The 26,182-nt window shown below is 36.5% G+C and overlaps 1 protein-coding gene across 10 annotated transcripts in view; it reads right to left on the reverse strand.

The window, feature by feature from the left end:
* The window catches only part of LRRC4C (leucine rich repeat containing 4C), a 483,436-nt gene that overhangs the window by 274,793 nt on the left and 182,461 nt on the right, over positions 1-26,182 (reverse strand). For 9 of the 10 annotated variants that reach the window (XM_063158810.1, XM_063158819.1, XM_063158821.1 and 6 more), the window contains exon 2: positions 7,524-7,613. The exons of the other annotated variant lie outside the window; for it this stretch is intronic. The gene's annotated coding sequence lies outside the window, so the exon portion shown is untranslated. The remainder of the gene's footprint in view (positions 1-7,523; positions 7,614-26,182) is intronic. 10 annotated transcript variants of the gene reach the window in all.

A 26,182-nucleotide genomic window follows, 5' to 3' on the forward strand; every position in this document is an offset into this window, starting at 1 on the left:
TCTTTACTACTCTGGGCTCAGCCAAGGAGCTTTCCAAAAATTATACCCTCAGAGCCTTGAGACAGGTTGTGGAAGCTCTCTCATTCTGTTACTGAGACATTTTGGCTGTGTTCTGGAGAACAGGAGTGATCCATTTTCAGGTTCATGGTGTGCAGCAGCAGGGACATTTAAAGCTACACTGCTGCTCTGATTCATCTCAGATGTGTTTAGGGTGACAGTAGCTGTGTTTTTCACATTGCCTGATAACATTCACAGATGACTCCAGCCACAGGTCCCCCCCATGAATTAAGATCTGTGCATATCTGGTAGAAAACAATGCAGAGTTTAATGTGATCTAAGCTTATGTAGGTGACAGCAACAGAAATGGGGTAACTGTTCAATAAAATGTCTGCTTAATAAAACAATTCATAGCATTTAATTATTTTGTGTTAATCACCTTGTGACGTTTGAGGTGTTTCCTATTTTATTGCACCTTTGCCTTTCTCTGTGCAAGATGAGCTAGAGAAATATGTGCTTTATTTATCAATTGTGTTCTTTATTTGTATTCATATTAGCCAACTGTTGGTGATTTACCATGTATTTTTAGCTATATCACCTAGTAAAGAAAACTTCTTCACCAGAATTTATTTTACTATTTCAAATGATGTTAAGTAGCTGATATTTCTCATAAACCTGCATTTTCACTTGTCCTTCTTTTCCTCTCTACTATTCTCATTACAGTGGGAGTCAATGTGAGAAAACATATGGCTGCTTCAGGTAGAAGTATGTGGTCACAGCCATACCATATGTAACAGTATTGTTTTCTTAAATACTAAGACATGGTACCTTAAAAAAATATAATATAGACATACACAGATAGCCAGAATGACTGAGAATGAATTAGCACAGACATTTTTGATTGCGGACAGTATCTATCTTCCAAAGGAACAAAATAGAATTAGGTAGCAAACATGAGTGAGTGACTATGTGTGTGGTGGATAGGTTATAGGTAAATTAATATTCCAGAACTCTGAATAGATTTGGAATTGAATTTAGTGAAGAAATTAGTTTAGTTTTATTTTAGTCAAATAGCATTATCCAAACTTAATTACTCTTCCCCAATGCTTGAAGTATTTCCATTTGCAGAAGTGACAATTCTCTAACAAAATTGGCAATGAATACCAGAACTGAAGTGATGCATCTTCTTTATGACATTGATATTTAGATTATTTACACAGACATATATATATATATAAATCACAGCCTGGCATCTTATCTTTGAGGGAAGCAGATATGCTAGAAAAACAACTGTGCACAGCAAATGTAAAACTCTACTACCAAATATTTACCTTAATTTTTTATGAGAAAAATAATAATAACATATACTATGGCCACAACAGAAATGCATATGTAGAGCTGGAATTTATTTTCAGGTACAATGCAGTTTGCGGAGATAGAATAGAGCTAAAATTCTTTGTATCCATTTTTCGCACCACAGATACAACTTCACCATATCAATTCCATCCCTTTGCTCAACAAACAACAAATGAGAGATACACTTGGTAAGAATCACTAGAGTATCCGGCTTCTTTTAATAAAGCAGTTTGGAACATTTATCAAACAGAATTGTAACAGAATGAAACTTCAACAAAGAGAAGGATTGTCAGGATGCCAGTAAAACAGCAGCAACAAAAAAGCACCCAACAGCAGTTTTGATATCAATACCTCAAAAATAGGGAATTTCAAACATCACTTTTTAGAACTGCGGAGAAGTGCAACTCTCTTACACTTCTTTGGTATATCAGGTTCAAAGTACTGTAAGACATCTATCAAAATTTTCCATCAAAACAAGATCGCTTCATCGCCTATCTGGTCTTGGCACACACCTCGCTTCCAAACCCAGCTGCAACCTTTCAGCTGACACCCAGAGCATGGACAGCTGCTCCCTGCGTTAGGGCCAAGCTGCCAGCTGTGTGACAGCAGCCCTGCACCTCTGCAGCAGCCAAGACAAGTAACAACTGGAAACAAGAGAAAACTCTCTAGCAAAGCAGCATCCCTGAGTCTGCACCAAGAAAACTTCCCTCTGTTTAGCAGAATAATAGTCCATAACAAGTATATACAAAACCAAACTATTTTCCTATTTTTCAGTCACCTATGAGAGCTTTTATTTCCTTGGCCTAAAAGATCACAGCACCATATAACAATAAGGGCTTAAGAGCTAAACAGTGCTTCAAGCCTGTCTGCAAAACCAAGAGCACTCCAATCGTGGCAAATCCAAATTTGGAATTGCTGTTCTGACATTTTAAAAGACAGTCATGGAGAATTACAGTGGATAACATATTAAATTTCTTCATCTTCAGAAGCTGTTTGTATGTAAATATATCAAAGCTCTAAAGACACAAGTGAGGGATCGGGGAGGGGGGGAAGGCATTTGCCAACACTTAGGACATAACTTAAGAAGCTTCAGCTTGGTATCAACCACGCCGTACCTACCAGAAATATTTTAAATGCCAAGACCATAAACTGGTGATGTACAGGACATATCTTATTCCTGTTCCAAAGAGACTAGGACGACAAAATAATTTTGTAGTAATTTTACTGTCAGCCAGATGTGCAGTCTGAAAACTGAAAACCTATAAATGAGTCAGCAGAGCTTTTTATTTTTGTGAACAAAGTTGTATTTAACATGTGATTTGTGGCATAAATAATATTGTACTAAGTTGATGAGGATGAAAGTATCTAAGAATTGCAAATACTTAATAGAAATAAAGAATAGAAATAATAGAAATTAAGTTAATTTAATTTAAGCACATAAAAAACTGCATTTAATATATGTGATGGTTTATGACAACTAGATTAACTGCATGTGGTTTTGATGTATTCTAAGCAAAGCCTTTTTTCATTCTTTCCCTTTCTGCCCTGGGTGTGTGGAAGCAGCTCAGACACCTAATAATATTAGCCATACTTTCTCACAGGCATTAATGCCTGATACATTTCAAATCAATTTTTAATAAGCCCAGTACCTCAGCAGTCTGAGAAAGACTGAAAAAAATTGTGTCTGGCTCAAAACAACTACGGGATGTGTGGGAGGGGGCAGATCAAGTTCAGCAAAGGTGGAACAGTGCTCTGCCCCACACCCCATCCCCTTTGGAGCCTCTAGTGCAGCTGTCAGTCACTAGCACACTGGAAGCAAGGTCCCACCCCTGCCCTGCAGGCCCAGTACAGCCCAAGCGTGGCTATCAGAGCAGAAGCACCTTCTGAGGAAGGATGGCCACGGGAGGCCAGAGCAGAAAAAACACAAAGATTGACCAAAGATGCACCTAGCTATGCACCGGGGCTTTGGAGGAAGCATTCTCCTAATTATTTTCCATCATATGGAAATGATTTATGATTTAACCAGAAAAAGAGCTTCTTGTGACTGGACACTGGTAGGTGAGGAGGTCCTAAAGCTACTGGATTTAGCTCTTGGCCCCATTCATCCAGAGGACCCTTTGCAGGTTGAGTGGGGTTTTGTTATCCATGGGCTGTCAATTCATTTGTGGCAGCATGGACCAGAGGATCCTCCTCATCCAATCCAATTTCACTCACACAGCTTGAAGGATGCTGAAAAGCAAGACTGTAAAAGAAAAAGGGTGTGTGGTGAAATCAACCCTACAAGAAGCAGCAAAATTGTAGGAGAGCAGAGAATAATACTGAGAGGCCCCTTTAAGGTCCTTAAGACAAGGATTTTGGGCACACCACCCTCTTTTGGGGTGGCACAAAGGGAGACTGTCAGGAAGTGTATGCTCAGATAGAGCATTATAGCCACGTTCACAGTGGGGAATTGTTTTCTCTCCCCAGCCCCACCCACCTCAAAAGGGTGTTTTTAAAAGGAGATATTAGGTAGCTAAAATTTGCTAGACTAAAAGCAGCAGAAGAAACTGAGAAATGTTACTAAATTAGCAGTAAATTCACAACATCTTTGACAGTAATTCTTTAGTTCTTCAAGCTGGCCCTAGAAATCAAAATGATAATCACAGAAGCCTATCAAAAGCCTTCTTTGTATCTTTCTTTGTATCACAAAAAATGTCTGCTAGAATGAAGCTGTATAAAGTTGGGCAGTTGAGACTCCAATAAAAACCTAACCTATATGAGAGTGCTCCTATGCAGAATGCACACAGAAGTGTTTGCTTGAGTGCACACGCTACAAATACCTCACCTTCAGACAGTAATTGAAACTGATGAAACATCAAAGATTTATAACTACTTGAAGCACCATCACTTCTGCCCCCAAAGGGAAAAGCTAACCTCAGGCCTTCAACCTTCCAAATTAATAACCAGTCCTTAGAACTTAAGGTCTTTATTAGATGTTCAAATCTAATGTTCTTACTGTACCTCCTATGGTTTCCTCACAAATTTGCTTAAATAGGAAGAATTATTTAATTCCTGACAATAAACTTGGACCAAAATAAAAGACCAACATTGTGCACATTTAAAAGTATGCGTCAATACATTAGCAGCAAGGAAACATATTATTATTACAAAATGCATGCCCAAAATTACAAGGCTTCAAAAGCATTTTTATTTCAAATCAGCTTTTAAAGAGTGTGATTTGTCTAACATGTTATTAGGACCTCTTCAGATGAAAGGAGAAAAATGGATTAATAACAAAGAGAATGCTGATTGAAATCTAATTTCTATTATCACAACTAAATGATGTTTTTGCATGCAGGCTGAAGCTGTGTATTTTGAGATATGCAGTCCCCTAACACAATGTCACTCATTTCTGTGCTCTTAGAGCCGTTTCCTGTTGAATTGAAAATAACAGTGCCTCAAGTAACTACACAGCATAAAATGCTTCCAGTTAGAAGCCAAGACTCTAACCGGAGAAAATAATTAAATCAATCATTCCCAAACAAAGTTTTCAGCTGAAGAACAATATCCACATGAAATCTCTTTAAAACATTATATACCTGGATTATTATCAGCACTACTCAGATGATTATATTTTCACCCCCCAAATCTCACAGCAATAAAACTCCTAACAGAATTTCTATTCTATCAAATAATGATTAAAAAATAACAAAAAGCACACAGAACAAACTGAATCAGGCAGAACTCTAGCAAATGAAAGATATTAAGGCAGTACAAAAACAAAACATCATGAGCTGCCCCGGGTTCACAGATCCTCAATGTACTGTCAAGTCCTTAAAAATCCTGTAAGCTGGTCTGGAAGTTGGGAGTTAACCCCAGAAGTGAAGCACCCTGAGCAAGACAAGCCTTTTAAAAGCACAGAGGGCTCCAGCCCCAACGCCATCTTCCAGGCCTTCAGAGTTCCTAGGAGCTACTTCCAGCACCAAAACACCCCAGCTAGGGGCACAGTCCAATTTCTACCTTGCAGGCTTTGTGGCATACAGCTTCCCTGAGAGAACTGTGTTTAATTAGCTACCAGTGGAAAAGCACTGTTATTCCTAAAGGTTATCAGGAAGCCAGTTGGGATGAAAGGCTGAGGACACAGATTTTAGTTTCCACTAATCTGCATTTTCTGATGTGAAAAAAAAACCTCTTGCAAAATGTAGATCAGTTCTCACTAGTACTGACACCACCCTGTGGCTGCCAGAATTCCTTTGATTGCTGCATGTGCTGAAAACCAAACACTTGCAGCACGTGTGTTTAGTTGTCTTGTTAGCTCCTAGACTGAGGGGGGGGTGTAAATAAATTAGTACTGCATGCAGCATAGCTTTTGCTAACCTTTCACAACAACAGGGACTAAGAGTCTTCCAAAAACCAGAGAGAAGGAGCAGGCATCATAAAATTGTAATAGCAGCAAATGTAAATGATGGGATGTCACACATGGAAAGTTGAGGCTTATTGATCAGCTATAGCCAGTAGCTATGCAGTCATTTTAGGCCAGCTGCAACCTAACTCTTAGTCTGCACAATAAAATTGTACTAAGACATTTAATTTTTTATTTGAAATTGATGGCTTCTATCACAAAATCTAATGAGCACATCAAATAAAAGAATTCATCTTACCAACACAGTGAAGAAAAATCTATTTTTTTCCCTAACAATGAAAACCTTGATCTTAAATCGTCTGATCATGACACTGAAAGTATTTATGAATCAGAAAAAAAACTATCTAGATGTTGATAAAGGGATGCCCAGTTTTTATTTTTCTGTCTGTCTAGTCCTCTAGGAAGCTACAAACATCGGTGTCAACTTCTCAGCTAAAACAAGAATGTTCACAGCACATCTTGAACTTTTTTGTCCAGAGACCCATTTTGCAGCTTCTTCTTGTCATTTTTCAGTAGAGAGCACAGACACACTGCAGTTTCCATTGCATAGCTTTTGCATCCCAATTTGAGAATGCCCACCTATAGTTGAACACATTCAAACCACTTGTTCCTTCAACTGATAATTTGTTTGTGAAAATACCATCTTATATTAGGTAATATACTTTTAGAGTAGTTGGAAAGTTCACCTGAACAAAGAAAAGTTGTCTGGCTGTGTGTCAAACCTCACATTTACGTTCTGGCTAGTCACTAGATGTGGCACATCACCTCAGCCAGTGACACCTCTTCTACTCATGGACTGGAGTATTTCTAAAAACAGTGACAGAAATCATACTGAAAACACTGAAAACCAGGATGTTTAAAGTCCTCTCTCTGTGTGAGTGCATGACTATTTGGATCACAGATATTCAGTCCCCTAACGCTGGAGCCCATGAATTGTCCCCACAAATATCTATGCACATAAAAGACCAAGACCATGCCTTGAACAAAGCTGAATCAATTAGCCTTTCAAAAGTCAAACAAATAACAGAGATACAACATGAACCTCAAGAACTGTGCCTTTATCAGGCAGGAAATGCTGATGGCAATGAAATCAAACATCAACAGGAGAAAAGTTAAGTCTGTTGTTCCACTAGCAATAGCAGAAATCATGCTGCTACTGAGCAGCGACATTGTTCCACACACATCGCCCTGGGAAAGAGCAAACGAACTTTTACGCCTCCCTTTCTGTGCTAGTGCATTAAGTCAGAGAAGGTCATTAGAACTACTTAGCATCTCCTTCAAACTGAAAATTTTAATCAGATTTTACACTTCTACCACGCACTGTGTAGTTGTGTTTTTGCGGTTCCTACCAGAAAAGGTCACAATACTGCTATTTTGGGTGGAAGTTAACGCATAAAGGCACTTACTTAGTGCCAGACCATTTTGCTGAGCAGGTAGGCCCTGTATAATTTTTTTTTTTCAGAGCTTTGCTTCACAATTATGATGGATTTTAACTTGTGCTGCTATGAACCTGCCTATGTGAAGCTTACAAATGATTAGTAGAACCTGATGAATATTAATGTGCTAAGTAAAACAAGGGGATAAAAATATCTTCCAAAAGGTATTGCCTCAGACAATCTGCCACTGTCACAGCTATCACTTGGCTGCTGCTGTGATAAAAAAAATACATTAAGAAACATCTCTAACCAATGGTTTCTTTGGTAAAATCAAATAATAATCACTACCTAAATTGAAGACATAGTCAGGGTTACAGAAAACTTTAACTTACATGTTGTTCAGAAGACCCAAGAGAGCATCAGTCTGTTTTCTTTCTGACTCAATAAATAATCACAATTTCTTGCAATGAAAGAATTCATTTCTGAAAGACAAAAATAAATATTAAAAAGATAAAAGTGAGGTTAAATTATTCACAGTATTTTGGGGGTTTTTGGTAGCCACTCTGTGATAATAATATGAAAATACATTACTACAGCTGGGAAATTTACAGGAACATGGTACAACTTCATTAAAAACCCTGCATAATTAAATCTTCATTTGTAAGGGAAGCAAACTATTAATATTTTTTAATACTCAAGGTACGTTTAATGTATAGGTTAGTGTTACTTGCACTGCAGGGAGTTTAATATTTCTGTTTTATTCTGTACCACCAGGAGCAAAAGTTTTATTTTCAAGAAGCAAGTATTCTCAATTTCTACCAAAAATGCCTTTCACATATAGTCTAACAGAAAATGGGATCATGTCCAAAAAAACCCTAACATTTTTCTTATGTAAAAAAAAAAATCAGATTTTCCTTGAATATTAATGAGGAGAGGATCTGAAGAAAATCCTGCATATTATATCCCAGCATACCTTCCTTTATCCCTTTTCAATATGTATTAATGAGAACACATGAAAAAAAAAGAAACAGGTAGGCTGAATAATAGACTCTTGCAGTAAAATCAATTTAAGAGTGGAATAGGCTGGCAAGAAAATGAAGACTACTCTATACATACTTACATGTGAATATATGCTCTATATACAGTTCATTTCTACTGCTTTGAAAGAAGCTTAAGAGGGCATAACTTTCCTTCTAGTAGGAAAGTATACTGATTTTAAAAATCAGTACCTGTAAACAAACCCTAGTTAGCAAGTCTTGTTTCTTATCCTAAAATAACAAAACATTATAAGATTTCCATCAGTGTTGTGACTTGCTGTCAACGGGGAATTTCAAGCATTTTTGACAAGTGAATGTATTCTTTCAGATTCCTGAATATTTTTAACTGAATAACTAAATTATTAGGTTTCTTTCCTTACTGTTTGTGACCCCTGTGAACCAGTACTCAGCCATCCCACAGATGAGGACACTAAACAAAATAAGGGAAAAATTACTTAGAAGATTTTAGTGATTTTTAACCTTTCAAGACTGAGAGAAGATATTACTGAGGGTACTATTTTCAGTGAGAGAATATGTCAGGTTATGTCTACTAAGTCCACACACCCTCTAAAGCTTCATCAAATTCTCACAAAGAAATAAGGGGTGGCATGCAGGTTCTCATGGAATGAGTGCTGGTAGCATGACACAGCTTTCCAGTTTTGTCAGCATTTTATCGAACAGTAATTCTGACATCCTGCATTTATCTAACCATAAAGAAACAAGACTGGCTACAAGCAACTTGATTTAGTGGAAGTTGTCCCTGCCCACAACAAAGGGCTTGAACCAGATGACCTTTAAAAGGGCCCTTCCGACTCAGCCTATTCTATGATTCTTTTATTCCCAATACCCTCTTGCCTAGTTTGACAGCTTCCAGTTATTCAAAAGTCGTGTATGGGTTCACAGAAAGTAAACAAATGCATGAAACACAGTATAACTATCTTTCCATGTAAAACTTAGGTATCTGTAGCCTTTCCCTCACCAAACTATCTCTTGTAAGAAAAAATTTCAAAAGATTCATTCATGTGCAGCTCACCTGCTTTGACTTTCATAGAAATGTCTCCACAGGACCAACTAAAATATAACTTATTCCTGCAGCAGTTCAATGCAGACTTTCTGCCTCGGATAACGTAGTGAAGCTTTGTTTCACACCCATGTGTGTGGCCACATCATATTAGGACTGCCACCTAAGAGTATAAGTGTGGTTAGGGCCTACAGTGACCACACAGAAATATCTAGCATCTGCTTATTGTGAATATACAGAGTATGGAAGAAAAGATCACTAGAGTAAAAATATTAGAAACTTGAGTGAGAAAAAAATGAAATGAAACCAGAAAAATGTAAAAATTGGGGGGAAAAAAATCTATTAAGTGACAATTAAGAAGTCATTGGTATGGCACATTACAGAAGATAATTCAGGGAAGAGGAAGATTATAATGGTTTTATGAAGAAATAAAAATATTAAGTCCTCTAAAATAGTTCATCTCACAGTCCATGCTCAAGTAGTGACCAAAATTATCGCTATTCAACATGAAGAGCTGAAACCAATTTTCTTCTCATGCAAAAACATTTTATATTTTAATAATCACTGCTGAAAGTTTAACACTGGGACTTTAGGGAGAAAAGCAGTAAGAGAAGAATGAATTAAGGTGAGATACTCTATATATGAAACCACATTTAATCAGCATGATGCAATATTGACGTAATTATAAAATTTTACACAAACATTAGTCAAGGGTGTTATAATTAGTGCTGTCTACACTGCAGAGGGTCTTGAGCTTGAAACATTGTAGCTAAGAGAACGAAAATGATTAAACATGGCAAGCTGAAAGACAGCAAAATGTGTATGATGTTTTCAACATCCACACCCCCAGAGCAGTGTAACTTACTTTTATTTATTAATAGTCTCCAAATGCAGGCCTTCAGAAGAATTCAACTAATCAACTAGCACACACACTAATCTACTGAAATAGAGTCAAGGATATTCAGCCAGCCTTCTGCCTACTTGCCCTCTAGTTACTTCAAGAAACTATTAGCAGAGAACATCCATGACAGTATTTCTCCATTGTTCTGTTAGCCTTAATATTTTATGGCCAAAATTTAAAACTAGAAAATAAAAAATACAAGTTTCTGTGTCAGCTGCAGTGAGAATGAAAACAACTCACTCTTCAGTGTAAAAACCCACTCTACAAACCTTGGGTAATTTCACTGGCTTTTGTTTCCTACTATCACATCTGTATTTATCAAAACTTCTCCAGTGCCCAGATGTAAACAAAATGCCCCACCCACAGTTAAATGGAAATATCCCTATGTCCATTTCTATTGCATTTGTACTTAATTTTATTTTAACTTGCCACTTCAGCAGCGGAGTAATGTGTTAAATGTACTTTATAGTCCCCTAAAAGGCCCAGCTAGGTGCAATACTGACTCTTTTCAACTTGTCAGTCCTGCAAGTTCTCCAACACTAACAGTTTCTAGTTACTCAACTACTTCCAGTTTCAATTATTATTGCCTGTATTTTAATTCATTATTAAAAATAGGCTTTTAATTAACCCTTTTTCATGATGATTCACTGAATAACTCATCTTTTTTTTCATCATCTTCCCTTTATAAAGTCTTATAACCCTTTTTATAGCTATAAAACACATTTTGACCATCTTTCCAAATTTATCCTTAAATAGACATTTCCTCTGCACATAACTACATCTCCATGTTGCTTTTTTACTTTTTGGTTTGGCTTTTTTTTGGGGGGGAGCAGTCTGCAACAAAGGCAACCCATAGCACTACCATGCAAGGTAAATGAAGTTTTCTAGATGACAGAAAGAGCAGCAGAGTTGACACAAGGCCAGCCAATTAGCCCACAACAAAATGTGTTCAGTGCTAGTCAGTCCTTTTATATTAACTTAGAGGAGCATAAGGTAATAGTGTAGAGGAGACTAAAACAATGCTTATAATGAGCAAAATAGGGAGAAAATGTAACAACAGAACTTTTTTTTGCTGAAAAGAAAATAAAAAAAGACCGAAGTCTGCCAAATTTCAGTAGTGTTGGGTAAACAGAAGGGCCAGTTAAGGACTTTGCGTCAGGCTGAATTTTCATATTGAAAATGAGTTAGCGTACCTGAAGCTTATGAAACATTGCTCTTACATTTCAAATTATTTCTTTCTCTTAAAAACATTAGAACACAAATACAGCAGTGCCATGGACACCTTTTCAATCAAAATCCCTCTGAGAATTCAGAATGCTACTGTCTAAGAGCCAACACAAATTAAGTACAAAATAATTCAAGCTAGTGCTGGTGTTACTAAAACAAATTTCAGAAGTTATACAGCTACACTGAATTAACTGGAAGAGCTCTGGTTTTGGTCAGCATTTCTACAGCTCAAAAGCTAAGAAGCAGATAATGTAATTACTACAGGAGAGCTTGGGTAGTTTTATGCTTTATCCAAAAGGAAAGGGGATAGCTTCAAGCTATCTTTCTAGGGCACTGGTTCCACACCGAGCCATTAAGGCACAGCAGTGCCTGCAATTCACAAGCTTCTCTGCTTTCAGCTTTGTTTGTTTTACAGCTGCTGCACAAGGAACAATCAGTGAAAGCTGCTCATAGGAAGTGAATTGAGCAGCACTTTGAACTTCCAGGAGTCATACAGAGCTTCTCAGAAAGCTCTGTATCATTAGTCAGTTCATTGCAAGAAGTGCTTTCTGTAGATGCAGGAACATTCATGACATCAGGTGGTGTTGCTTTGGGGTTTAACAGTTACACTACATCTCACAAATAAATTACAAAGACTGGAATTTTTCTTTTGCAAAACCACTAGAGAGACTTACTCTTTCCTAGTGCATCCTCCTGCCCTCTTTCCTTAACCCTAATAAATACAGTAAACAATGTCAAGAGCTGCCCAGACAAAATATTATTGTAACCAACCTATTTTCACAATTTATTAACATTATGAAAAAATGCAGAATCTTTTCAGAACCACGAACAGGGTTGCTGCCTCCCACGAAGAGAGAAGAAATAAATATGTTGTAGGCATTATTAGGCATACCTATTCTTTCCTCTTTTTAGCCAAATGCATTACAATTCTATTTTGACCATTATTCCTGTATTTGCCATATAGTTCAGGGCCAAATTTCTGGAGGAGAAAGGAAGACACAGAAAGCAAATTCTATTTAATTTCTGGCAGTCCATGTGTTACTAGGGCGAAAAAACCACAGAGGTATTTGTGAATCCTGGTAACTCACAGAACTGAGCTGTTTGAAATCAATGGATTTTAAGGTGTCCTGACAAGGGACACTCAAAATTTACAGGTTAACGTATCCAAGATTCACTTGATTTCCTGCACCTCCCTCGTGAACTTTGCCATGTTTCTTAATCCTCAAATTTAGCCAAGGGGAAGTGAAAGATTGTTGAGATTACTGATGGAGCACAGGTACACAGCTCAGAAAAAACAAGATCAGGGCATAAGTTTAAGCAGGCTTTATCAGCTTTAAGGCCTGAAATGGAAGCTCTGCATGTCAAGAAACTAGTTTCAGTCTGGTTGCTGTATTTCTACACTCTCAAAAGCAAGCAGAAAGGGAATCACATCAGTTAAAACAGACCTGAGAAAACAATTCATGTTACATTTCAATTCTGAGACTCTCTCATAATTAAAATGCAAGATGTTACTTAAACTTCTGTATTGTGTTTATAAACATGTAACTCAGTTCTTGGCAATTTCTTTACATTTCTTTGGAAAAGCAAAGTGTTCAAACATTAATTGCCTGCTTAAAATCCAAATGCTTGCATGAAACTACAAACATCATCTAAACAGTAGGCAACCTAAAAGCAGTCCAGACAATGCCATGGGAACACAATGTCATCCGCATAAATTTGACGGAGTATTTAAAAAACAAAAAACATAATGCAAGAACTGCACTAAACTAATAATAAACTGTCAGTGATAATAAAATGAGAACTCATAAGTGGATAGCAGGCAATAACACTGATTTTTTACCAGATCTCATGGGGTGGTGGCTCCCATCTGACTACTGTTAATCACATGGATAAGAAAAACACAGAATATTTTCAAAAGTTCCTGCCAGTTGCCAAGAGAGATTCTTGTCAACATCATACTAAAAGGCTATAACATTCATGAAAGCAATTAGCAAATGGTAATTAAGTTCTATTATACAATATTTGCAGCTATTTGCCTTATTTATACTCATGCCCTCACCTGTACATATGAAAATTTTTGTCATAACAGAACATAGACATATGCTAAAGTTAAAATTTAAATATTCCTTTAATCTTTTTATTTAAATTGCTATTGGTCAAATTACACCTCATTTTTGAGGCTGTTTTACATCGGGAAAGGAGCTAGTCACTATGAATAAATCCAAAAGCAAATATTAGAAAATATACTGAAGTAAATTGAAAATCACATGGAAAACATATGAAGAATTTAAGTGACACCAACCCACCTCCTTTAGTGTATAATTCAAAATTTTCAGTGTCACTGACTAGTTGTATAACCTTTCAATAGAAAAATAAAACTATGCAGCTCATTGAAACTAATCAAAATTTAACAGGTGTTAGCTATGAGCTTGAAAGTATTTGTGAATTATCTATAGATGAACTTTAAGAACATAAAAAATTCAAATTAACAATGTTATTAAGAAATTATCAACTTGTTAATCAAAAATCAGTTCACAATTTTGACCTACATATTAGAACCCAGCTAATTATTAATCTGTAGTTTCAGAAAATCACACTGCTGTATTACCAGCAGATTCACTACAAAGCACTGCATAAAACCTTGTAGCACCATGTAAGCACAATCCTGACTAATCCAATCCAACAGCCAAACAAATAAAGCCCATAATATAACACTTATCACCATACTTTTGTCCTCATCTTTTAATTTAGAGTTTGAACAAGAATCAGTTTATTGCTAACTGAAGTCACAACAGCTGGAGAGCATGCTAAACTGAAAGTCTCTGAAAAAGAATCTGTAAGGAAAGTTTGAAAGATGATCAGAAGCAAGGAAAATTAAAGCAAGCTAGAAGTCATTCCAAGTGCTAAAAGAAGCAGGATAGAAGGCATAGAGCTGAAAGTGAAAGAAATGAATGAAGGAAATTATGTGTAGGATTGAATAAATATCACTTTTTAAACCCAGTAAGCAGCTGAACATACCCAATTGCTCGCTTACTTTTTGACCTGCTGTGTAAGAAGAATTGCAATGCTAAAACTGTGAAAATTCATATGTTGGAATAGTTTAATATGACAAAAAAATGGTAGATGCCTTTTCCACCCCCTAAAAAAAAATAAACCCAAGAAATACTAATGATTTTTTTTTTTTTTTAAATCTAACTCATTGCTCACCATCATCTGACTAGGTTCAAGCAGTCCCTAAGTAAGAGCAGTACCTGCTCCTTTCTCCCCCTCACTGTTTCAGTGCTGAGCATGACACATTATGGTCTGTAACATCCCTTTGGATGGTTGGGCTCAGCTGTCCTGGCTGTGTCCCCTCCCAGCTCCTTGTACAGTCCCAGCCTGCTCACTGCTGGGCAGGGGGGGGATGAAAAGTAACTCCTGATTTTGTGTAAGCTCTGCTCAGCAATAACAAAAAACATTCTTGTGTTATCAACACTGTTTTCAGCACAGGCTACTCCAAACAAAATTAATGCAATTCCATCCAAAATGGGTACAAAAGCTTCAGAGGTTAAGACCTACAAGACCTCAGCACTGAAACAAAAAGTTAAGAATTGCAAAGGACTCTGAAGGTGAACTTCAGGTTGTACAAGGCTAGAGATCAGAGGGGATTTGAGACAGATATGTGAGGTGAATTTAGTAAAATAATAAGGGGAGTGATTTCAGTATATACCCTGGAGAGATCTACTGGTTATGAAGGGAATTAGCAGGCAATACACTAGGAGAATATCAATTAATATAATTATTTTTATAGAATGCAGACAGCGTTTCAGGAAGATGCCTTGCTTTTTGCTTTGATTTCTGTCCATAATTCTTGCACATCTGCCTTTTTGCAATCCTTTCAGATTCACTTAGAACTGCTCCCACCCTTCCCTCCTGCTCCTACTGAGGCATAATGGCCTTTCTCTTTTTGCATTATTTTTCTGAGTCATGATCTCATGCTGAATAGCATAGTCCATTGCCCCATCCACTTAAGATGTTAAAGTAGGTTTAGGAATATACTTATGTCAAATTATAGAGAATTCTATGTAAAATGACATTTTCCCAGGTTTGAAATCCTATTCCTTTTGAAGCAGGTTGCTCTTGGTGCAGAAGTGTGAGCCTTTAGTGCAAGATGTACTCACAGATATACACAACTCTTTTCTGTATTTATAGTTTCCAAGAAGTAACATATCATGTCAAAGTAATTTAATAACCATTACTTCATGTATTTGTTCTCCATGGCTAATATCAACAAATCCTGGCCACCTGTCTCTTTTCTGCTTAAACATTCCTCTGAAAATATTTATCAACTCTGGTCTCACTACTAGGATTTCAAATTTTCAGGCCAGCTTCCCCAGACACAGAAAACACCTTAAGGTAAGGATGAGAGATAAAAAGACTCTTTCTCCTGGTTCTCAGTTCCCAGGCAACATTCATCTCAAGATGAGACCTTGAAGTGATAGAAACACAGACCCAGAAAACTATTTCACATCAATACTCAAGACTCACTTACTATAATTTTCCTCTGTCCTTTGAAGGAGCTTAGAAAAACTTTCAGACAAATAAGATACTTTTAAAATACTTATAATAAGCATATTTTAAAAGGAGAAAATGAGAAATAGATTCCAGGGCTATAGTGATGATGATGATGATTAAATGAAAGAACTACTCAAATGAAAGATTCAACTAATGCTGATCACTAAAGCAGGAAAATAGAAATGAACTGGTATTTTTAATAACTAGTTTAGAATTAAAGAAACACTTAAATCAGAAGTTTTAATGCTTATTAGTGTTGAATAATTTCTTATGGTGGCTGAAGAAGGGAACCCAGAAAATTAAGTAAGTTTGGCATACTGAAAATTAAAGGAAAAAATAAATCAGTGAAACAGAGCTCTGATATCCCCACACCCACTGCATTCTATACCAAATACCTGAAAGATGAGTGAGGCCTTAAGAATGCCTATGGGAAGTAATGGTATTTCCTCAACACATATCAGTTTCTCTATCCTATTTCTTTTTATTCTTACTGCCTCAAGGGGACAGACTGGAGTAACACAAGGAAAAATAATAGGAATTCCAAGCATATTTCGAGACTGCAAATTAGTGTCAGTTGTGTTTTCCCAGGAGTCAGGCATCGAACCAGTTCAGGTTTGAATATTGTTTTCTTACAAAAATAGTTGTTGTGATGACAGTAGCAAATGTCAGGTCATGAATCTACTAACAAGGCAATAATTGTTGCACAAGGACTCAAGCAAATGTTCTAAACTCTGCACAGCTTTAAGGTTACAATATGCTGGTAATTCCCAGTGCCAGCACTGCAAGGGTATGAATTGTCTTTTCTTAAGAACAGTTTTACAGTGACTAACCTGTATTCCTGACAGTAGCAACTCACAAAAGGAAACTGATTTCCTAAGCCTTGCTCAGTCAACATCATTGAGTAGAAGTAATCAGTAAGAGGACCTTTATCAGGAGCACCCTGATTCAAAGCCAGGTACCATGGCACAGCTCCAAGGCTCCAATCACAGCATGCACACCGGGGCTGCAAATCTGCAGTAACCAGTTTCTAGGTACAACCTGTACTCAACATGTCAATCCCAACACTTTGATACCCTAACTCATCCTTGAAGCTAGTCTTTTTAAAAATCTTACCCAGAAGACCAACGCTCTACTCTTGCCTCTACCTGGTCATTACAAAAGCACTCTCTCTTCCAGTATGAAACCTGACTGGTACTGGTGCCTGTTTCGGTACTGAGAAGAGGCAGAAAGATGTGCATGGCTGGCAGCTTATGTGAGGTCCCAAGCAGGACAGCTGCACTCTTGTCCCATCAGGATGCTGTCAGTCCTGTTCTTACAAACTTTGCTGGGGCAGAGCTGCAAACCCAAATGAGATCAAATCATCATCTCCTGTGTCTCTGCTTGGAAAGGCCAGTCTTTTGCTTAATTCTCCCCATTTGTGTTTGATTCCAGCTTTTTCTACATTTTACTGACACCTTATTCTGTTGGTTTCCTATACCCATGTTTACATGTTTATATTTACTTCTTTTTGTAGATTATAGATAGAATATATGACTCACACAGTGAAAATACATTACATAACAGCTACCTCAAGTTTTCAACATTTTTAATTTCTACATTCTCACGTTACTCTAAATTCTTACAATACGGTAATCATCTGACCTGAGTACATCAAAGGGCACCTTCATGGTCAGATTATTGCTAAGAATACTTTGTCACAGAATGTATTTCTGTTGAAGGAAAGCACAAAAGTTCAGGATCTCATTTATTCCTTCAAACACAAAATATAAATTTTATAGCTACATACTCAGACCTGAAAAGAGTAAAGCATGAAAAAAAGCTCCTTCCTAAAGGCATAGAACTTGCATCTTCAGGCAAGCATACAGGAAATTGATGAATGCTTACTCAAACTAGCAAAGACTACATTGAGCAGTCATTTAAATATAGCAGTCCTCAGAGGAGCATAACTTCCTTTTCTCTTGCCTGACATGTAACTTATTTCAGCAATAGAAAGCACAAAATACTGAGAAGAAAACCATCTCCACAAAAGCCAGTGGAAGATGGCCACTAGGTGCTTTGGAAGCAAGTAAGAGCCAAATAATGTGCCCATGCTTTCTGCAGAATGTGTTTATTTTCTCACACTAAGAATCATGATATGAAGAGAGACCATAAATTCCTAAAAATAGGTCTTTGTAAAGTTATAATAGAAGCTTCTGGCAGGTATTAAAGAATTTAACAAGAGACCAAAAAATTCATGTTTCGAGTCTGATCTAATATTTAATTTTTAAGGGCAAGGCAGACAGCTAAGATCTCTGGGAAAGGGCACATCATTAACAGCTGTTCCTGAACTTTAGTTTCAAGAACCTTTACCTGACACTTTTCAAAGCTCTGATGGATGCTGTACTGAATAAATGACCAGCCAATACTCTAAAGAATCAATTCAGGGCAGCATAAATATCTTTTAGACAAAACAAAAAGCTTCTGTGATTTGCTAGGTAAATATTAAAAATAACTGCAACTTTATATCAGAGTACCTAATTTACCAGGATTTCAATTTAAATCATCGTAGTAAATTCCTTAAGGAGAATCAAAACAAAAACACCCAAGAGCAAAAATATTCCACCTTCTCTTTAGTCAACACAACTGGGCACAGAAGCAGCAAATGGAGATGTCTTGTTTTATGAGGGATTACCTAGATGATGCAGTAGCATGTGAAAAAATAGATGGGCTGGATGGCACAGTGAAGAGGTTATTACTCCTGCAAATTTACTGAACTTTTCCATTATTCAGAGACCCCACACATAAGATGACTTACACTGCTGGCCTGAGCAGTGCAGCAACAGGTAATTCATTACAGAAGATTAGGACATAGATACACAAGGTCAACAGAGTAATTCAACTTCTGTGATTCTATTTTATTTTGGTCAGTGTTGTCTCTAAGAACACATTTTCTTGTCTGTTGACCAGCGTAGTGTTAGGATAAATATGAAAGTTATGAGAAATTTCAATGTCCTGTTACCTGATAACTCTCAACGTTGTTAAGATTGTTCTTGAGCCTGCCTAAATTAATCATTTTTTAATTTATTTCCACAAAATACATCATCTGCGGTTTTACTGGAAGCTAGTAACACTAGCCTGTTTAGAGGTCAGAAAAAAGATTACTTCAGTTTAATTTTACATGTCCTAGAAACAGTTTCTTAGCCAACTACAATGCTGATGGAAACTGGCAATTTTCAGGAAGATGAATTTTCACTTCTGCAGCTAAACATGAAACACCTTTTAATGTAAAGATTAATTAGAGCAGAAATAGATCTGATTATACCATTTTATCTCATGTCAAAACTATTTTGCCAGAGAATTTGAAAGAAACCCCCCCAAAATGCATATAATTCAGACTTAACGTAGTGGTATGGGAACAGTATATATTATAAAAAACATTTCTGAACATGCCACAACTCTAAGGGAATTCATAAAAAGGATTTTAAAACACACAAAAAAAATTGAGGGTTTCTCTGAAAGTAAAAAGGGGAAAAAAGGCACAGTAAGAAATGCCTTTTCTTCTTCAGCAAGAAGCAGGAGAGGAAGTGTTTCCAGGATGTTGGTAAATTTTGATGCTTTGAAGGTGTCTTGAATGATGAAGACACAGTATGGAGCATACAGAGTCAGAGAGGTGAATATCTGGCTGAGGGTCAGTTTGCTCTCAGGTCAGCAAAGAAGAGCAGACAATCACTGCTGACAACAAAATCTTAATACAAAACCAGAGAAAAACTGAGTAACTGTGGAGTTTGTCATAGAATGCAAAAGAAGCCTAATCTAGGAAAGAGAAGAGTAGCTGCTGAAAGTTGTTTTATTTCTTATGTACTGAAGAGTGATTATGTCACCTCCGCATTTTACACAAAATGCTTAATCTCTACCACCTAAACTCTTCCATTCCACAGCACAGGTCCACACTATACAATACAATAAATATCCAGAGGAAAAGTTTCTTCTTATCCTATAATTAACATGATTTTTTTTTTTTATTTTGACCTTAGAGGTTAAGCAAAAATTGCTCATGAAATTACAGAGCAGAAGCTGCTCAAATGCATGACAGTTTCTGAGTAGGGGTGAAAAAGTAGTTGGAGAAAGAATCAAACGGCATCCTGTATATCCTGTGTCTGTGGAACACAGTAACACTTATTTTTCAGCAAAGAGGTACATTTATTTTAAAATCACAGTTGTGTCACTGAACTGCATTCTCTCTCACTTCATATAAGTAGCTCAGCAGATCTACCCTGTATCTTTCCTGCATTCTAGGTAACTACAACAGTGCAGTTGAAGCAAAAATTCCTTTATTAGCCACTTTTAGTGCAGCTCTAAGACAGGCTGAGTTGTTTCACTAACATGACCATGGTTATATTACCCCAGGTCATACCACAGGTATGGAGGACGGAAATAAACTCTAGCAGAGACAGTCACTCAAGCACAGCCAATTGCCTTAAATGAGGGTAGACAACTAATGTGTAGATTTGAAGCAGATATCACCATGTCAGCCTACTGAAAACGGAACACAAACAGAACCCAAAAATACACCATTAGCAATTAAATATCAATGCAGGAAAATAATGAGTAAATTCTGTTCAAAGACTGGATTTTTAATTACAGACACTCTTTAAAGGTGAAATACTGTGGCAAATCACAGGGCACAATGATTAAAATGCTAGTCTGATACTTTAAAATGCTGTATTCTTGGCTCTAGTATGTATTCACCATGCACAGTAATTCTCCATCCTCAAAAGTTACAGAACACTAGAAAAACATTACTTTATTTTTAGCACCCAAGAGAATTAGGAACTTTGATGGCTTTGAGTGTAAAATATTATAAAGTCATATCAGCAGATTATGAAATTCAAAATGGGGGAAAAGAAAAATAAACTCAGATGCTTCTAAAACTATCTTCCTAGAAAAATTTAACAAAATTGATTCAATTTTATTCGAATGTCACTTTGTATTTCAAGGGAAAATTGCTCGGCCAAGGGAATGCACAAATAAAGAGAAAGGTTTGATTTGGGAAGGACAAAAACAAAAACCCAAACAAACGCCTTCCTCTGCAAGTTATTCAACTCATAGTACCTCAGTTTGACTGAATGTATGACTCAGTATGACTATAAAACTCCGTATTACATGAATTACATGCAAGACAGGAATAAAATTAAATACTTCTCCTGAAGAGTCTATGAAGCAATGAAGTAGCCCGCTAAACTCAGAATATCTTTTGCTAAGAGTGTCATCAGATGTGCTGGAAGTATTGAAGCAGGAGCAGACAATCAAACTGAAATCACAGCAACTAAAATAATTTTATCTAAAAAGGATGCATTGCTTTATCCTTACCCACACCACAGCATATTCCACAATTTACTAGAGCAAACTGGAAACACATAGTACAAACTGGCAAAAAAAATCAGCTATAAGGACAAAAGCATAAAAGACCAAATTCAAAAGCAGTTCTGTCTGTAATAATGTCTTGATCATCTTGACAACTGACATTCCTTCGTGGGAAACTAAATAATACCGTACCAATTGTGACTTTAGTTCAATTTTCCAAAACCTTTTCCATCCCCATGCTATGATTTCTGGAACAGAACAGGAACAAAAATACAGCAGAATACAATGCACAATTCAGATTTTCATTATGTTTTCTGTATAAAATATTTTTAATTAAACTTAATTTTTATAAAGTTCCAGTGAAAACTAAAAAAAAGTTTTGTGATATCCTTGCATGAATGCAATGATTTCTTGGGGGTGAAGGTCTCAGTTTAATAAACCAATATGCATTTCAGTTCATTGCAGAATATCTCACAGATAGTGCTTCAGATACCGTTTCTTAACAGTTCAGGAGGAGAGGATAGATATTCTTTTTCAATCCAGTCACAGGAGGAGTTTTGTTGTTGCTATGGTAACAAATATATATTTTTTTTACTTTCTTTTGTCATACCATACAATTGGTAGGCTTTACACATTTGGACTGGACAACCAAGTTTCCTCTCCTCTGCATCAACAACTTGCCGTAAAGGTGGAAAAAAAGGGCTGCAATCACATCAAAATAAATTTGCTTGAAACTATGTAGATGTTAAGCTTGCACAGGGCAAACCGCAGTAGCTGACTGGATCACAGAAGGATGTTTTCCTGCAGTCTTGAGTAATTAAAAATTGTGATCCAAATAGTCTCTAAAGAAAAATTTCCTTAACTTAAAGGAAGAAAAAGTAGCACATGGTGGGATTTCGTGGGATTTCCAGTGGAGAGAAGGGTGAAGTATTTTCTATGTTGTCCTTGTTTATCTTCCATTCTGAGATCTCCCATGAAATCTGAGATGAGGCAAACTGCCAAGTCTGGCACAAAGCCTTACGACTACTGAGAAGCAGTGTGTCCCCAAATTGTGGGACAAAACAACTCAAAATACAGTCATAAGAGAACTTTTACACAAAAGCCAATTTTTTAGCTTTTAAGTACTGAAAACAACACTTTCTCTCTCAATGCAGGAAAAGATTAGAATAAACAGAAGCAAGTCCAGTAAGGGGCCACTGTGATGGTCAGGGTTAGATTCACTTGGTCTGAGGAGAAAGTGAGAGGGCTGGGAGTATTCAGAGCCAGCAACACAGCGGGCTGGGAGGTGGCAGGGGCAGTTTCTACAGGAGGATATCTTCACAGTGGTGTAAGGGAGGAAGACATCAAAGAACACACAAGTTGAAACAAGAGAGGTTCTGACTTCTCTGTCATGTGAATAATCAAGCTTTACATGAGGCTCCTCACAGAAACTACAGTCTTGGTATCCCTGCAGATTTGCAAGACTCATTTGGGTAAAGCCAGGAGCAGTCTGTCCCCAGGCTGTCCTGGCTGTGAGAAGGAGGCTTGAGCACCAAACTCAACTACCCAGTAATGCTTTATACATATGGAAAATTTCATATTAAATATTTTATATTAATATGTGTGTATTAGAAGTTGTACAAATCCATTCCATTAATAGATTAGCTGAAGCAGTCTGAGAGCTTTCAATGTCCCCTTTCTGTGATCTGATCTTAAGCTACGATGAAGGATTCTTTTTGGTGAAACACTGTTTAAATTTTGGACACAGATTGATTACTTACAGATTTTTTCTCTCATCTCTTTTAGAGTTCTGCTCTAAAACTTGCTCCAGTTACAATTGCATTGCACATGCTTAGTGTGTGTGTGAGATGCCATTTTATTTTGGACTTCAAGACCTGGTAGTTTTGTCTAGGTGCAAGCACTCCTTCTTCAACCTACACCTACAAGCCAACATGATTTGCTTTCCTAAAAAAACAGTTTTACTTTGGCAATAGCATAATATGAATAATCTTTTGTAGCAAATTCTCCCAATTTTTTCAAGTCTATTTTTTTTCTGAGAAGTTCTCACTAAGTAGTAGTTCTACTTCAGTTGATTTAAGACATTTCTGAAAACACTTTTTTTTTTTAAACTTTGTAGTTTGTGGTAATAGTTGGAATATCCTGTGTATTACACTGATGCTTTCTCTTAATGAGTTCTGTTACATTATCTTCTGAATGCTTCTTAAACATTGTCTTAAATGAAAATTTAAGCTGCTGACAAAAGACTGAAATCTTGCTACTGAAGGACTCTTTCATCTGCATTGGAAATTAGCAGCTAAGAACATGTCTACTTGGAAATTATGCAGCATAGGTATGGAAATCTCACAAGGTCTAGGATGAGGTTATTCTTCCATAAAATCCATGAACCTGAGACATAAGCATAGCTTCATTCTACAATAATATTCTCATTACTTTCATAGGCTTACTAAATATTATATCACATTAGAAGAATATATTTCAGGGCCCAAGTCCCATTTTATCTTTGAAACTTTGTCCATGTTTCTTTATAACTGCAAATTTAATAACATTTCAGTGATAAAATAGATCTATGTATCCAGAGCTATTAGAATTCACGTGCAGAAATATGGGACCAAGCTTAGAAACCACCTTGCTTGCATGACAAATAAGGTCAATTGTTTCTTTTTCCAGACAAAAAAAACCCCAACTATAATAGCTTGTTTGAATCAGATTCAAACATCTATTTTTGAATTAAGAATACATTTTTAAAAATATGCTTAAAACTGACTATAACTGATTTTGTTAAACACTGTTCTCAACAAAATAAAAATCAATGATTTATTTAGATAAAAATTGGCCTGAACACACATAATTACCATAAAAGAAACTCAAAAAAAAATAGGAAAAAAAATCTTTATTGCCCTACACTTAGTGCTTGCTTGACTAAATTAGTCACTAAACTGCTTAAAAAAAGTTATTGTTCTGTTCCAGCTACTGAAATTAGTTTGGCACTTCCACTGGAGTTTCTGTTGCATTGGGGTAATCAGTCTGGATGACAGCTCTGCCATCGGTAGGGTGGACAAATAATGATGACAAACAGCTATTTTTTCCACTATCATGTAGGATTCACAAAATACAACATGATCATATCTTGTATTGGCTGTATGGGCCATGCTTCTAAATGTCATCAAACCAAACCAAACATCCCTGGATATTTGCTTTTTTCACCTCCTCGCAGCAGTAATGGCTGAGCAGAACACTAAGATTGCCAGCATCTCCCCATCCAATTTTGGGGTTTTTTATTTGGTAAAGGAGGCTGGAGCTTCAAATCTGACAAAACAAATTCTTTTGGTGGCTGCAATTCAGACCTCATTCAGGTAGCAACAGAGTCAATAAAATCACCCAAATTCCGAAATGTGGTGTTTTCCTTAGAAGACTGCATCAACTAAACAGTAAAAGCAGGTTCTTGCTCTCCTGCTGAGGTTTCTTCACATCATTATAAAACAACAATAAATCTGTCTGAGCACCTGCCTGTTGTTATTGGCTATAAATCCCACAGTATTACCAACCACTCCAATTTCATTTTAGCAAACGTCTTTTACTGATTTAATGTTCTATGCTTCAAAGATTTGCATCATCAGTTGAAGATGCATGGAAACAGTAAGGCTAACAAATCAGGTCCTGAAAAGGATTAGAGACAGTTGTCTTGAAGTGCTACTTTACATTCAGTCATGTTACTGATATCCACAAAACATAATAATTGTCATAACTGGGAGACTGGAATTACTGGGTCTTTCTCACACGCAAAGCCTTGAGACCTTGGAGTGAACAGCATGAGTAAAGACTGCAACTTTGGTAAGGAACAATCTCTTCCTAAAGAACATACTTGAAAGCTATTCCAAGATCATCTCTCGATCAACACCTTGATAAATTTAGCAGACTGAATTTCTCAAGCCTTTCACTGATGTTTCCCAGATCACCGGCCTTTCTTGAAACTTCTCTTAATTCATCTCAGCAAGTTGCATTTGCATAAAGGACAGCCAATTTGGACATCAATATATAGAGCAGTTACATGGATGTACAGAAGAAGAGTGTTACTTTTCACCATCTTGCTTGATTTTTGCCGTCTAATTCAAAAATGCTTTTGGTATAGAGGATATTTAAATGCTCCTGAGAAATCAGCACAAGATCACATTAAGTAAAACATGAGGCAAACAACTTTTAACTACTTAAATATATCTAGCAAAAATTAAGAATTCAGACATTAACATGTTTTATATTTTCTCTTTCATCTAATGCTGGAGCATACATAACTCATTTAACTATCCAGTACAGCACTTTGTGACTATTTCTACCAGAAATCATCTAACTTGCTTATACTGTCAATTAACAAAAGTACATGATGTACATTATCATCTTCTCTATTATATTCTTGTTTAAATTTGGCAGACTTTAAAATGTCATGTCAGAAGTTTATTAGAGTAAAATTGTAATCAAGTTAAATGTTGCTGCCTGCCTGTTGTCAATATTTTAAATATGAACAATATTTTAAATAGGAAGACATGTTGAGATGGTCTCACAAATACTATTATAAGGTGACTTGCATTAATTTCTAGTATTTCCTCAGCAATTACTGCATGTAATCATACATAAAGTGTATACTTAACAGAGTTTTATCTTGTCCCTATTTTTTGAAGGTATGTGTGTTTCTTCTCTGCAATTATCTTTGCTGTTTGGGCTTTATATTCATCTATGAGCTTCCACTTAAATGTCTTTCACTTGACTGCTGCCCCAGCTCCCCCCTGCATCTTTCTGGTAAGCTTTTTAAGTTTTCTATGGAGTATCTGACACATGTAGTGTTACTTTCCTCTACCTTCACAGAATGTACATTGATGTCTTGATTACAATTGAATGCTTCTGTTTTCCCCTTTATCTGATGAGGTCCCTTATGTAAAACTGAATGTAATTAACAAATGTCTCTGCAATACAAAT

Source organism: Melospiza melodia, chromosome 6 (assembly GCF_035770615.1).
Source record: "Melospiza melodia melodia isolate bMelMel2 chromosome 6, bMelMel2.pri, whole genome shotgun sequence".
NCBI lineage: Eukaryota > Metazoa > Chordata > Aves > Passeriformes > Passerellidae > Melospiza > Melospiza melodia.